Here is a 14,089-nt window from a genome sequence, read left to right on the forward strand (position 1 = left end):
TACATAAAATTTCAAAGTTTTCACACAAACAAAACCAAAGCAGCTAAAATTAGAAGAGGAACAGGAAATTAGGGGTAGGGGGAAGCTTTGCAGCAAATTTCTCTGATAAAAGTCTCACTTTTAGAATATATAGGGACCTAAGTCAAATTTATAAGAATAAAGGTCATTCACCAATTGATAAATGGTCAAAGGATATAAATGGGCAGTTTTCAGCGAATGAAGTCTTAGCTATGCATAGCCATATAAAAATGCTCTGAATCACTAATAATTAAGAGAAATACACATTAAAACAATTCTGAGATACCACCCACACCCATGCAATTGGCAAAGTTGACCAAAAAGAAATGACAAATTCTGGAGAGGTTGTGGGAAAAGAGGTACATTAATACACTGGTGCTTGAGCTGTGAACTGGTCCAGCCATTCTGAAAAGCAATTTGAAAGTATGTCCTGAAAGCTATTATATCTTGCATACCATTTGACCCAATAATACTGCTAACTAGGTCTATACCCCCAAAGTGATCAAAGAAACAAAAAAATGACGTATATATACAAAAAATATTTATAGCAGCTCTTTTTGTGGTCGGAGATAATTGGAAACTTAGGAAGTGACCATCAATTGGAGAATGCTGAACAGGTTATGGTATATGAATATGATGATATACTATTATACTGCAAGAAATGGTGAAAGGGATGGTTTCACAAAAATCTGGAAAGGCCTGTATGAACTGATGCAAAGTAAGCTAGCAGTACCAGTACAATAACAATACTATTGTAAAGGTAAACAACTTTGAAAGACTTAGAAACCCTGGTCAATACAATGGCCAAACAGAAATCCAAAGGACTCCTAATAAATATAAAGTGCTATCCGCTTCAAGATAGAGACCTGATGGATTTAAAGTGCATATTGTAGAATATTTTTCCTTCTTTTCTTCCCTCCCTCCCTCCTTCCTTCCTTCCTTGCTTCCTTCCTTCCTTCCTTCCTTCCTTCCTTCCTCTCTCTCTCTTTTATCTGATGTGATGAATAAAAACTGCAAGAGAGAGTTTCTGGGTAATTGAAAATCAATTTGCTAATTAGGCAAGCTAACAATCAATCAGTTGATGGTCAGTGGTTTCTCTTGGTAACCAAAGCTGCCAACGGAGATCCTGAACCACCTTAAATACCTTCTGAAACACAATTCCCCTGACAAGTGAAAATCAACCCTGATTGGTGGACATATAATGATGAGGTGGGCTAAAAGTCTTCCCACTGAGAAGGTGGCTTGATCTTGAGATTATGAGTCTCACTAGCCTCCAACAATCTAAGCAGGGGAAGCCATTTTCACTGGGACCACTCTGGTTGATTTTCTCCTTCATGAGCTGGGTCACCCTAAACTCTAATAGAGGAGATCAAGGACAGGGGTTCCTTCCCTCAGGGTAAGGGCTTGCTTAAACTGCATTCTGTTTATGCTCTGAGCAGAAATTAGGTCTTATAGTTGGGTGGTATCCTGCATGTTCCTTGAGGGTGAGGAGCAATCTTATCAAGCAGCCATGCCCTTCAGACACTGACCTTAACTGGAGTTGGGCCTTTACAGAAAATAGAAGGGAAAAGGGTGGGTCACAATTAAGAATTAATTATTAATATAATAGTATAATATTGATTTCTCTCAGTGGCTAATAAAATGATTTGTTTTCCTTGACTATATGTATTTGTAATGGGTTTTGTTATTCCTGCCCTATCAATAAATGTGAGGAGGGGGAGAAGAGAGGGAGAAAATTCAAAACTAAAGCTAAAATAAAATTGAACTAAAAAACAAAAGGAGAAACATAGAAAGGTAAATTTATTTGACAGGTTGGAAGGGGCTGTATGACATATTCTTATATGGGAGATAAAACAAATGTCTTTTCAGAATAATTCCTTCAAAGGGTACTGTGAGAGAGACAAATGAGAAAAATAGAGGATCTGAATGTGTATTGGTCCAGTTCTGAAAATTTAAAGAGAAAAGAGAAGAGAGGATAAAAAAGAATCCACTATTGTAGAGAGAAGAAAGAAAGAAGTGGAAATGGGTATTTCTCACAATTTGCTGGCATAAGAAGAATATACAAACTTGGATGCAGGGTGGAGAATCAAGGCATCAGATGAACCTCATTCTTAAATGAAAAGCAAAAAGACATGTTGAATAAGTACAAACAGTTTGATGTAGAAAGACAAGAAACTCAGTAGGGAAATAGGGAGAGATGGAGAGGAAGGTTGAAAAGGAGGAGATAGAATAATTGCAAGGAAAGCAAACTTCTTAATCCTGAAGGAAGGATTAAATTTTTTTTTTAAAAAAAGGAAAAGAACTAGAGCCTAAGGTGGTGTCCAACTCTTGGAGAATGACTGAACAAAGTGTGATAAATGAATACAATGGAATATTATTGTGCTATAAAAATGATGAAAAAGATGATTTCAGAGAATCCTGGGTAATATGAACTGATGCAGACCAACATGAACAGAACTAGGAAAGCTATTTATACAAGGACAATAGCATTGTAACAAAAACAATTTTTCAAAGTCTAAGAACTGTGATCAATGAAATAACCAACTATCTTTAGAGAACCTATGATGAAGCCTGTTACCCACCTTCTGACAGAGAGGTGATGAACTCAAGGTGCAGAAAGACACATTTTAAAAAATTATTGTTTTTTGGACATTCTTTTCTTTTTAAAAGTGAGTTCCCAATTCTCTCCCTCCTTCCTACACCTCACATATCTACTGAGAAGGCAAGCAAAATGGTTTTTGTTATACATGTGAAATCATGCAAAATGTATTTCCAAATTAGCTATATCACAAAAAAATTTAAAAAGGAGAAAATCATATTTCAGCTTGCACTCAGCGTTCATCAGTTCTCTCTCTGGAGGTGCATAGCATTTTTTAAAAAATCATGAGTCCTTTGGAATTGTTTTGGATCATTGTGTTCATCCCATTTACATTCATAGTTATAATTATTTACTGTGTATTTCCCTCCATACCATTTTCTTCTATTTAGCCTTTTCTCTCTCTGTTTTTATCCTATCCTTCCTCAAAAGTCTGTTTTGCTTCTGAACATTGCCTGTCTTAATCCACCCTCTCTTTTATCTCCCCCCCCCATATCTTTTATTTCCTTCCCCTGCTACTTCTTTATTGGGTAAAATAGATTTCTACATCTAACTAAGTGTCTATATATAGTCTTCTTTCATTGAACTAATTCTGATGAGCGTGAGGTTCAAGCATTGCCTTTTACTCTCCCCAACATGCCTGCCCCTCACATATTCCTCTTTTATTATAAAAGTTATTTGACTGAAAAATAATAACATAGAAGCTCTTCTTTATGTACCTCTTGTGTGAGAAAAGTTTCCACATTCTACCTTTCCCTTCTCCCTTTTCCTAGTGCATTCTTTCTCACTTTTTTTTTTAAGGCAATCATCCCAACATAATCAACTCACACTCATGCCTCTGTCCATGCAGACTCCTTCCAACTGCCATAATAATAATGAAGTTCTTAGGAGTTACATGTTTCATCTTCACATATAGGAATGTAAACAGTTTAATTTTATTGAGTCTCTCATGATTACTCTTTTATGTTCATTTTTTTATGCTTCTCTTGAGTCTTCTGTTTGACTGTAAAATTTTCTATTCAGCTCTGGTTTTTTCATCTGGAATGTTTGAAAGTCCTCTATTTCATTCAGTATTAATTTTCCCCCCAGAAGGATTATATTCATTTTTGCTGGGTAGGTTATTCTTGGTTGTTCTACCTCCTTTGCCTTCCAGAATATCATAGTTCAAACCCTGTTCTCCTTTAAGATGGAAGCTGCTAAATCTTGTGTGATTCTGACTGTGCCTCCATGATATTTGAACTGTTTCTTTCTGGCTGTTTACAATACTTTCTCCTTGACCTAGGAGCTCCGGACTTGGCTATGACATTTCTGGGTGTTTTCATTTTGGGATATCTTTCAGGAGGTGATTGGTAGATTCTTTCAATTTCTATTTGACCCTCTGGATCTAAGATATTGGAGTAGTTTTCTTTTATAATTTCTTGAAATATGAAGGTTAGGTTCTCTTTTTGATTACAGCTTTTGGGTAATTTAATAATATTTAAATTATCTCTCCTTGACCTATTTTCTAGGTCACTGGGTTTTCCGAGGAGATATTTCACATTTTCTTCTATTTTTCATTCTTTTGATTTTGTTTTTTTTTGTTGCTTGATGTCTCATGGTGTCATTAGCTTCCAGTTGCCCAATTCTAATTTTTAAGGAATTATTTTCTTCACTTTCGTACCTGAGTTTTTGTAGCTCCTTTATCATTTGGTCAATTCTGCTTTTTAAAGATTTCTTTTCTTCAGTGAATTGTGCCTCTTTTACTGTTAGGCCAATTCTATTTGTTAAGATGTTATTTTCTCCACTTTTTTGTGCCTCTTTTTTTTTTTAAACCAAGCTGTGAATCCTGTTTTCATAATTTTCTTGCACCACTCGTCTCTTTTCCCAAATTTTCCTCTACCACACTTATTTCTATCTTTAACTCTTCCAGGAATTTTTGTTGGCTTGTGTCCAAGTAGCATTTTTCTTTGAGGCTTTGCTTATAGCTGTTTTCACAATGTTGTCTTCTGAGTTTGTGTCTTGGCCAAAGTAGCAGCTTTTTATGGTCAAGTTCTTCTTTTGTTGTTTATTCATTTTTTCAGCCTACTTCTCAGCTTTGAACTTTATGTTAGAGTAGGACTCTGTTCGGTGGGGAGGCACCATCCCAAGCTTCAGGTTTTTTTCTACTGAAGTTTTCAGAACTAGTTCTGAGACTTTGCAAGTTTGTTGGTGCTTTCAAAGTGATTCAACTGGGAAGAGATGTGGTCATTTCTTTCTTGGTCTGTACTCTGGTCTTTACCCAGGAAGGACCCCTGCTCCTCTTTAGTCATAAGCACTAGTGCTTCTCTTTGCCTTCAAACTGCAACCAGGTCTCATGCTCTTTTGTGGAGGACCACAAGTGCTCTCTCTGCCCTGGAACTGTGACCCAGAACTGCTTATATGCAGAAGTTATTTTAAAGTTGTTTAGAGGGGAATGTTGAAAGAGTTTTAGCTGGGTTGCTGCCTGTACTGTACTATCTTGACTCTGCTTCTTCCTAAGAGACCCATTTTTGAACATGACCACTGTGTGGATTTGTTTTGCTTGACTATGCTTACTTGTTACATAGTCAAGCAAACTTCTTCAATCAAATTTTGAAACAGCAGAGCTAATAAAAGGTTAGAGCCCAGCCGAAGACAAATTAGAGGCTCACCAGGATGAACACAGACCAGGAACTCAGCAGGAGCACCAGCAATGGGCTTTGGAGGCCACTATGACAGCAGTAGCAGCAGCAGTGTCAGGCGCTCTCATCCCAGAGATGGTTAGGGGCTGGGAAAACTGGTCAGAGAGAGATTATGAGGGATTCTGTGCAAATACTGGATGCAGCTGGTGTAGATTGATAGCTGTATTGCATATAAGCAGTTCTGTTTGTGTTCTGCCATGCATGCAGAAATGCTCTTTTGGGGGGTTTAAATTAAAAATAAAAAAATTTTAAAAAGAAAGCTTTTGGATAAAATCAGATGAAACTGTATTGGAAGTGTATTTGGATTGGCTAAAGAAATTCGTGATTCTTCAAACCCAAGTTCATACCACATACGTTTTGTACAAAATTGCAAGGCTTATATTCCAGGATTCTAGGATCTTATGCCAGTAGTATTCCACTATCTGGGCCGTAAGTGGTTCTAGTCACGCACTTGAGAGGAAATTGCTTGGGGGTGGGGGAAGAAAGTACCTCTGTCTCCTCTTACATTCTCCCCTAACACACTTTGACCAGAGTTCTGGTGACTGTCAGAAAGTTGGAAGACTTGAATTTATCAGTGTCCCTGTAGTGTTTCTGTCACAGCATTGACAGGTTTGAGTGTTTACACTGGGAACTGAAGACAAACCAGTTTCACTAAGTAAAGGCGGCATCAAGACTGCATGGAGCCTAGACGAAAGCTCCACCATACCTAAAGGGAACATTTTGAAGGGCTCCTGCAAAAGGACTTCCAGGAGTTGAGAGTTACCCCTTTTGCCACATACATTCTAATCATGAACTGTCTTTCCTTTGTACTCTAAACATACCTTAGGCAAAGGATTGTGTCCCAGACTTTTGGGAGGAAGTTTTGTATCAGCTGTTCTTACTATACCACATCAGTAAATACTCCTTTCTGAAAGCTGATTAATTGGCTAGCTAAATGCTATTAACTGATAATCTTTAGGGAGGAAGTCACTAGTGGGGGCTCATAATCTATAGCATTAAAAAGATACCCCTCAGGGTCTTTTAGAGCCTTAGGAGATAAATAACAGCTGTTCCCAGTGGAACTTGTCTGCCTGTGCTGGTGGGGGGTGGGAGAATGTGTCCAGTGTCTCCAGTGGTATGCTTTCCACTTCAGTACCCCTAATACATATCTTTTCAATGCATCAAGAGAGACTGTGAGAACAGATGGTTGCAGAGATGCTGCTGGTTGTTTGGATGTGGCATCATGGACTGTATCCAGTTGGGCGAGATAATCCATAATAGGCATTTTTTCTTTCTCCCTGGTTTCTGCACTAAGGGGAAGATACCGATGAAATGCCTCTTCTCTAGAATGCTGACCCTGGAGAATCATGTTGGAAGTACTGAGACAATTCATGTGACTCCTCCCAAAATGAAAGTTCATCCACTACTAGAACTCCATTAATTTTAGTCTCAGAATTCTCTGTGAACAAATTATAGATACATACATGCACAGCCTAAGAAGTTTCCCCCTGAACATTTTTTCCTGTTTATCCTGGGACCTTTGTGCTTCACAAAGAAGGTTTCATGAGTTATATGTTTTGCTTTCATATGGTTGATAATTTTCTATATTCTTGATTTTTTGTGGACTACCCTTTGGCTTTTGATACTGGTAATTTGCTCTTCTCTTTTTTAAAAATTTTATCAGGATAACCAATAGTTTATCTATTTTATTAGTTTCTCCTAAACAGATCCAAGTTTTGCCAGGTTATTTATTTTGCTTTCAATTTTGTTAAGCTCTTCTTTGATTTTTAGAATTTCTATTTTGGTATTTAGTTAAGTTTATTAATCTTTTGATTTTATAGTTTTTTAATTGCATATTGAATTCATTGATCTGTTCTTTCTTTTGTCGATGACAAAAGAGAATTGTTTAGAGATATGCCTTTTTATCTCAGGATTGCTTTTGTCGAATCCTGAAAGTGTTGGCATGCTAGCTCAATGTTGTTTTCTTTGGTAACATTATCTGTTTTTCTATGATTTGTTCATTGACAAGCCAATCCTTAAGGATTTCATTATTTAGGCTTCATTTAACTTTGAATGTTTTCTCCAAAGGCCATTGATTGATTATATTTTTTTTACTGCATTGTGATCAGTAAATGAGATGTTTAATAGCAATACTTTTCTGCATTAGTTGATGAGCTTTTTATGCTGTAATACCTGATCAATTTTTATAAAGGTGCCACACACATCTGAAAATATGTTTATTCCTTCCTTTCCCCATTGAATTATTGCTAGAATTCTACCATGTCTAACTTCTATAAAATTATTTTCAGGTACTTAATCATTTTAATTGTTTATCTTCTTCAATGATTTTCCTCTTCTAAAAGGGGGTACATTGATGTCTTTAATTATTATTGTTTTGGTGTCTATTTCTCTTTATAATTTGATTAATTTTTTCTGTAGGTGCTTAAATACTATGCAATTTAGTACATATATTGAGTATAGATATTATTTCATTTGACTACGATGATTTTACCATGATTTAATATCTCTCTCTTTTAGCAATGTCTCTTTTTATTGTTACCTTTTCATGGCAATGATCATGACTTGTATCCCTGTTTTTTTGAGTTCTCCTGAAGTATAATTTCTTCTCCAATCCCATCTTTTAATTCTATATGAATCTTTATATTTCAAAGGTGTTTCTTGTAAACAACAGATTGTTGGATTCATCTTTCTAATCTGCTCTGGTATCCTCTTCCATTTATGGGTGAATTCTTTTCATTTACATTCATAATCATGATTATTAATTGTGTTTCCCTCTATCATACCCTTTCATATTTTCTATTATTTTTGCTTCCTCCTTTCTCCCTCCTATTGTTTTTACAAAGAAGATTATGAGGAAAGGAATGTGATTAATATTAGTGATCCAGAATCATAGTGATCTGTTTCTGCTTCTCTGTTCCTTCTCTGCTCACCTAGACCTCAATCAATGATCTTGCCCTTTTTTCCCCCCTTTTTGGAAGATGTAGGCAGGGCATTAGATAGAGAACTGGTCCAGGAGTCAGGAAGACATGAGTTCAATTCTGGCTTCAGATGCTTACTAGCTGGGTGACTCTGGACAAATTACTTAACCCCTGTTTGCTTCAGTTTCCTCGCTTATAAAATGGGGATAATAATATCACCTACCTCCCAGGTTGTTAAGAGGATCAAATGAGATAATATTTGTGTAATGCTTAGCACAATGCTTGGCATATAGTAGGTGCTTAATAAATGCTTCCTTCCTTCTTTTTAATCCACAGTTCACCCTCTGCAGTTGAAGTTTATTTACTTGTAATGATTTCCTCCCTGATATTACTTTCTTTCTTAAAGACCTCTCTTCCTTCTCCCTGTTGAGTTTAATGTATTTCTACCATAACACTTCCACCAGGAATATTTGCTCTTGATATGGCTATCCATGGGCTCAAATCTAGAATGCTCTTTCCCTTCATCTCCATCTTCCTTCAAGACTCAACTCAAATGCCACTTTCTGCAAGAGGTTTTTCTTAGTCCCTTTTGCTACTAGTGCCTACCCTCTAAGGTTTCTTTGTATCTGTTGAATATTTATCTTCTGTATAGCTATTTATGTATGTCTTGTCTCCTGAAATAGAATGTAAGCTTCTTGAGGACAAGGACTGTTGTTGTCTTTTGTTTGTATCCATAGCGCTTAGCACAGAGCCTGTTACATAATAAGTATTTAATAAATGCTTGTTGATTTATTGATCAGGATCATTTATGCATCATTTTAAGGATGCAAGTAAGAAAGTAGGATGATTTATTTGCAGTCTATGCCTCCTATCTGAAAAGGAACTGGATAGTTTGGCTTTTGGACCTTCTGGATGCCAGTTGAATGTTACCCTGCCCTAAACCATCCCATTTTAAGAACTCCTTATGTATTGCTCATCACTGTGTGTCCCAGCAGGAAAAGTTCATCTCCACTGTTGGATTTTGCTCAAGAAAATATGATGAAAAGTTGGTCTCTCTAGAGAGGATCTGATTTAATGAAGAAAAGGGTTATAGCCCAAAGTGCACTCACTGAGGTCTTCAGTGCTGAAGGCACATTACTAACTGGTCAGACTATTATATGACCATAGAAAGGCTTGATGAGTCCCTAAAATCCACAATTACTAATCCCCAAATCTAGTAATAGAATGAGCAAATGCAAAATGAAACAAAACAAGAAAACCCAGAACCCCTCAAATCAATCCATTGATGTATGTGTCAGAGCTCTGATTTTTAAATGTGGTGGCCATTTCGTATTTGAAGAGAGAGCCTGAATACAACCAAAGATATTCAGTGAAACATGCTTTTTTGTTGATCCTATATGTTCTTTTAAATTAAAACATTTTATTGTTGCCTTTGGTTTTTTGTATCACAGTCATTTCTTGAAATATCTCTTCTTCCCACATAGAAGTCTTCCTGGTTACAAATAAAACAGTGAAGCAAAACTGACTGATGTATTGCTGAGTCTGATACCTGCCAGGAATATACCACATTCTATATCCATAGGCCCCCACGTCTCTATTGAGTAGAGGGAAGAGTGTTTCATTTAGATCTTACATTTTCTGTTGTGCACGGAAACTGGTTTCATGTCTCAGCCAGTATTCCAAATGTCATTTGCAAATTGTAGACTGCTAGGGTCCCTAGTGTTTTGTGTAATAAAATGGTATGGTTAAAGGGCATGTTCTTGCATTAACAGTTCCTTCTCTACTTGCAGTATGTAAATGTTTACCGTAATTAAGAGATGAAGTTGTTATGTTGTCCTAGTTTTGGTTGTGGGTTTGATGTTCCTGTAAGATGCCAACAATAAATTGTCCCTTCATATCTGGGATTTTAAAAAGCAGGACAAGGAGGAGAACAAGTAGAGTAGAAATTGGTTAATCAGATCTTCCTCCTGATAATAATAACTTTTGTTTTTTATGTTCTCTTAAATCTCTGGTGTCAATAAAAAAGAATGAGTATAGGTAGGAATGAAAAAACCACACAGAAAGGTCAGATGAATGTCAGCTGAAATGTAATACAGTAAACTTATCTTTCTGTTGTGTGCCACAGGAGACCAGCAAAGATGGCAGAGTAGGAAGGAGTTGGATAGCCCAGCTACCCCTCCCACAACTCCTCCAACAAAGATTTAAGAAGGGCACCAGATGGGAGCTGTGATCATCGAACTGAAGGAGGAACCATGGTGGGTCATCTTTCCAGCCGAAGATCACAAATTCAACTCATATGCAAGTGACCGACACAGGAATTATGAAACAGTGGTAGTCTGGGATGATGAACTCAGCCCTCAGGCTCAGAACAGGGCTAGGTCTGCAGCACTATTTCTCTCACACCAGAGCAAGATGGAGGACTCATCTCTTGAACAGTGAGGATCTCTTGAACTCAGAACTCAGAATAGTGAGGATTTCTGCCTACACAGTAAAGATCACACAAAATTTTAGCGTACAATAGTGCGATTACCACACTTTTAAAATGTTCTTTATGCTTTTTTATATCACCATTATTTTGTGTACCACATCTTCTCATGTGAAAACAAAAGAAGATTCCCTGAATACATTTGACAGTATAAGTCTCATTCTCCCCCTGGTAGTCTACCACCTCTTTACCAAGAGAAGAGTGAGATATAAATAGTCCTCTGGAATCAAGATTGATTACTGCCTTGAACTGAATTCCGCTGTCTTTTCGGGTTGATTTCCCATGTGTTACTGTGGCCATCGGTGTGTTGTTCTTGGTTCTGTTTGCTTTGGTCTGCGTTATTTCATACAAATCTTCCCAAGTTTCTCTGAATTCTTCATATTGATTGACCATGCTTTTGTTATAACTGTTCCTTAAGTTCCTTGCTTATAAAATACTTCTCCAAGTCTCTAGATGCAGTTCTGGCACTGTATCTGGATGTATGCATACCCAAGAGAAAAAAATTAATTTTAAGAAACAAACGCCCTGATCTGGCTCTAACACCCATTGACAAGGTGAAAGGAAGGCTATGTAGTTTGGAAAGAGAATTCAGTATTACCGCAAGTCAAGGTCATACATGCTTGTCCAGAAAAGGTTGTCTAGCTAGTCTCCCAGACTGTGAAAAGCTCACAGGACTATACTGGCATCATTTCTGGAAATCTCTTCTTTGAAGTGATAACATGAAAGTGCTTCCCGGGAGTGACGGGTACCGCCCGACCAGATGGAGGTGAGGATGGCGACTCTCCAGAGGGAGTAAAGGATCAGCCGCTCAGGTATAGAGAATGCCTGTTACAGCCTCAGTCATCATTGTCTAGTAGATACTACTAGATTCTTTAATTTAAACTTTTCAAAATCAAGGTATTTGGGGTATAGTTCCTTTTATTCATGGGCCTTTTTTTTTAAAGATTATAATACCAATTAACAAGAGCTATTTGTATCTTATAATCTTTTCCTGTCACCATAGCAGCTAGTGTAGTGCTAGGCAAATTAAAGCAGGTGCTATTGATTGACTGATGCTCCTTCTTTGGGAATTCTGTGTCCTTTCAATTTATCTCTTCCTTTTCCAGGTCTGCCATAATCTTGAGACATTGATCTGAGCCTCACTTAGTTGACATTAGAAAAACAATGCTTTGAATACTAACTAGATTCTAAGCACTTTATAGAACATAGAACTTAACAATGTCAAAGTGCCTCTTAAACTTGGCAACGTATATACATAAACTCTCTGGCTTTGGAATATGGGGTATGTATGTGAGGAATGTGTGCAGAAGAGGGTTGCTGGTGAAGGCACTAATATTATTTCACTCCATATATTTAATTTGAGGTCAAATCCAGTAAATACTATCTTCACAACATCTATCCTTTTGAATACACCCCCCTCATTTGCTCTGATGCTGCTACCACCCTGGTGTAGGCCCTCAGGTAAGCAATAGCCTCCTAGCTGGTTTCTCTCTCTATCTCAGGCCTTTTCCTATTTCACTGTGTTCTCCACTCAGCTGTCAGTGATCTTTCGAAAGCACAGGTCTGACCATGGCACACTCCTATTCAATAAATTCCAATGGATCTCTATTGCCTTCAGGATTAAATATAAAATACTCTATTTGGCTTTTATAGCCCTTTGTTACCTGGCTCCTTCCCACCTTTCTAATCTTCTTGTAACTTACTTTCCTGCACAAATTCTGATCCTCTGACTCTGGCCTCTTAACTGTTCCTTGCACAAGATACCCCATCTCTCAACTTCATTTTCACTGCTTGTTCCCTATGCCTGAAATGCTTTCCCTCTTCATCTCTTTCTCCTGGCTTTCCTGTCTTCTTTCAAATCTCAACTAAAACCCCCCTTTCTGCAAGAGGCCTTTCCTACCAGTTTGTGTCTAACTGTAGCCATCTCAGTGGGAGGTGAGGGGAAAGGGAAGGAAAAAAAAAGGGAAAAAAAGAAATTTACAAAATAACTTTATTGCATATTTAAAAGGAATAACAAGTCATACATAATAGATTTGAGGTTTCATGTGTAATCATGTATTATACAATGTTATGGAAATACTTGTTTTATTCCATAAATTAAAAATAAAAAATAAAACTCTTTGCAGACCCTAAAAAAAAAAGAATGCCTTTCCTAGTCCTTCTTAATGTTAGTGCCTTCACTCTGAGATTATCTCCAATTTATCCTGTATATATCTTTTTTATATATTGTTGTTTGAATGTTGTCTTCCCTCCATTACATTGTGATCTCCTTGAGGGCAGGGATTGTTTTTGCCTTTCTGTGTATCCTCAACGTTTAGTACAATGCCTGACACATAGTTTGTTGAAAGGACCTGCATGTATAAAAATTTTCATGGCAGCTCTTTGTGGTGGCAAAGAATTGGAAATTGAGAGGGTGCCCATCAATTGGAGAATGGCTGAACAAGTTGTGGTATGTGAGTGTAATGGAATACTATTATGCTATAAGAAATGATGAGCAGGCAGCTTTCAGAAAAACCTGGAAAGACTTACATGAACTGATGCAGAATGAAGCAAGCAGAACCAGGAGAACATTGTATACAGTACAGCAATATTATATAGATGGTCAACTATGAATGACTTAGCTCTTCTCAGTAACACAATGATCCAAGACAATTCCAAAAGATTCATGATCGAAAATTCTATCCATATCCAGAGAAAGAATTGATGGAATCTGAATGCAGATGAAAGCATACTATTTTCACTTTTTTGGTGGTTTTTTTTTTGTTCTGTTTCTTCTTTTACAACATGACTAATATGGAATGCTTTATATGATTGCACACATGTAACTTGTATAAAATTGCTTACTGTATTAGGGAGGGGGGAGGGGACAGAAGGAGGGAGAAATTTGGAGCTCAAAATTTCATTAAAAATGAATATTAAAATTGTTTTTACATGTAATTGAAAAAAATACTATTAAAAAAATCCCCCAAAACTTATTGACTTATTTAGCTTCCAACATTTCATTAAAATTATTTATTCCTTTTTTATTATTACTAACGACAAATTATTTATATTGCTGAAAGCCTGGGACCCCAGGACACACCAGGTCTTACTTTCTGACCAGACTTCTAGACTTCCCAGGAAATATTATTTCCAATGTGCCTACCATGAAATAGGCTTACCATAGCTTTCCAGGACGTAACAGAGCTATCTGATATGGAAGGATGCCTGTGAACCTTCTAATTACCTGTATTCTTTACTGGACCTTTCCTCTTGTACTGATAGCTCTGTTTGAACTCGTTCTTCAGTGGTTAATATACTGCTAACCCCTCTTACTCTCTGTATTACAATAATACTGAATTCTAAGCTGTTGAATGCCTACTCCATAATTAAGAAAGATCCTTTGATTTTAAAC

At 37.0% G+C, this 14,089-nt stretch overlaps 1 long non-coding RNA gene across 1 annotated transcript in view; it reads left to right on the plus strand.

Annotated features, from left to right (window-relative positions):
- LOC144454472 (uncharacterized) overlaps window positions 1-13,678 on the plus strand; it is a 69,835-nt gene extending 56,157 nt beyond the window's left edge. The window contains exon 2 of the long non-coding RNA XR_013482886.1: window positions 10,336-13,678. This is a non-coding gene — a long non-coding RNA (uncharacterized LOC144454472). The remainder of the gene's footprint in view (window positions 1-10,335) is intronic.
- Window positions 13,679-14,089: the final 411 nt, after the last annotated feature.

This window comes from Phascolarctos cinereus, unplaced genomic scaffold (genome assembly GCF_003287225.1).
Source record: "Phascolarctos cinereus isolate Bilbo 61053 unplaced genomic scaffold, phaCin_HiC Scaffold_726;HRSCAF=1367, whole genome shotgun sequence".
Lineage (NCBI taxonomy): Eukaryota > Metazoa > Chordata > Mammalia > Diprotodontia > Phascolarctidae > Phascolarctos > Phascolarctos cinereus.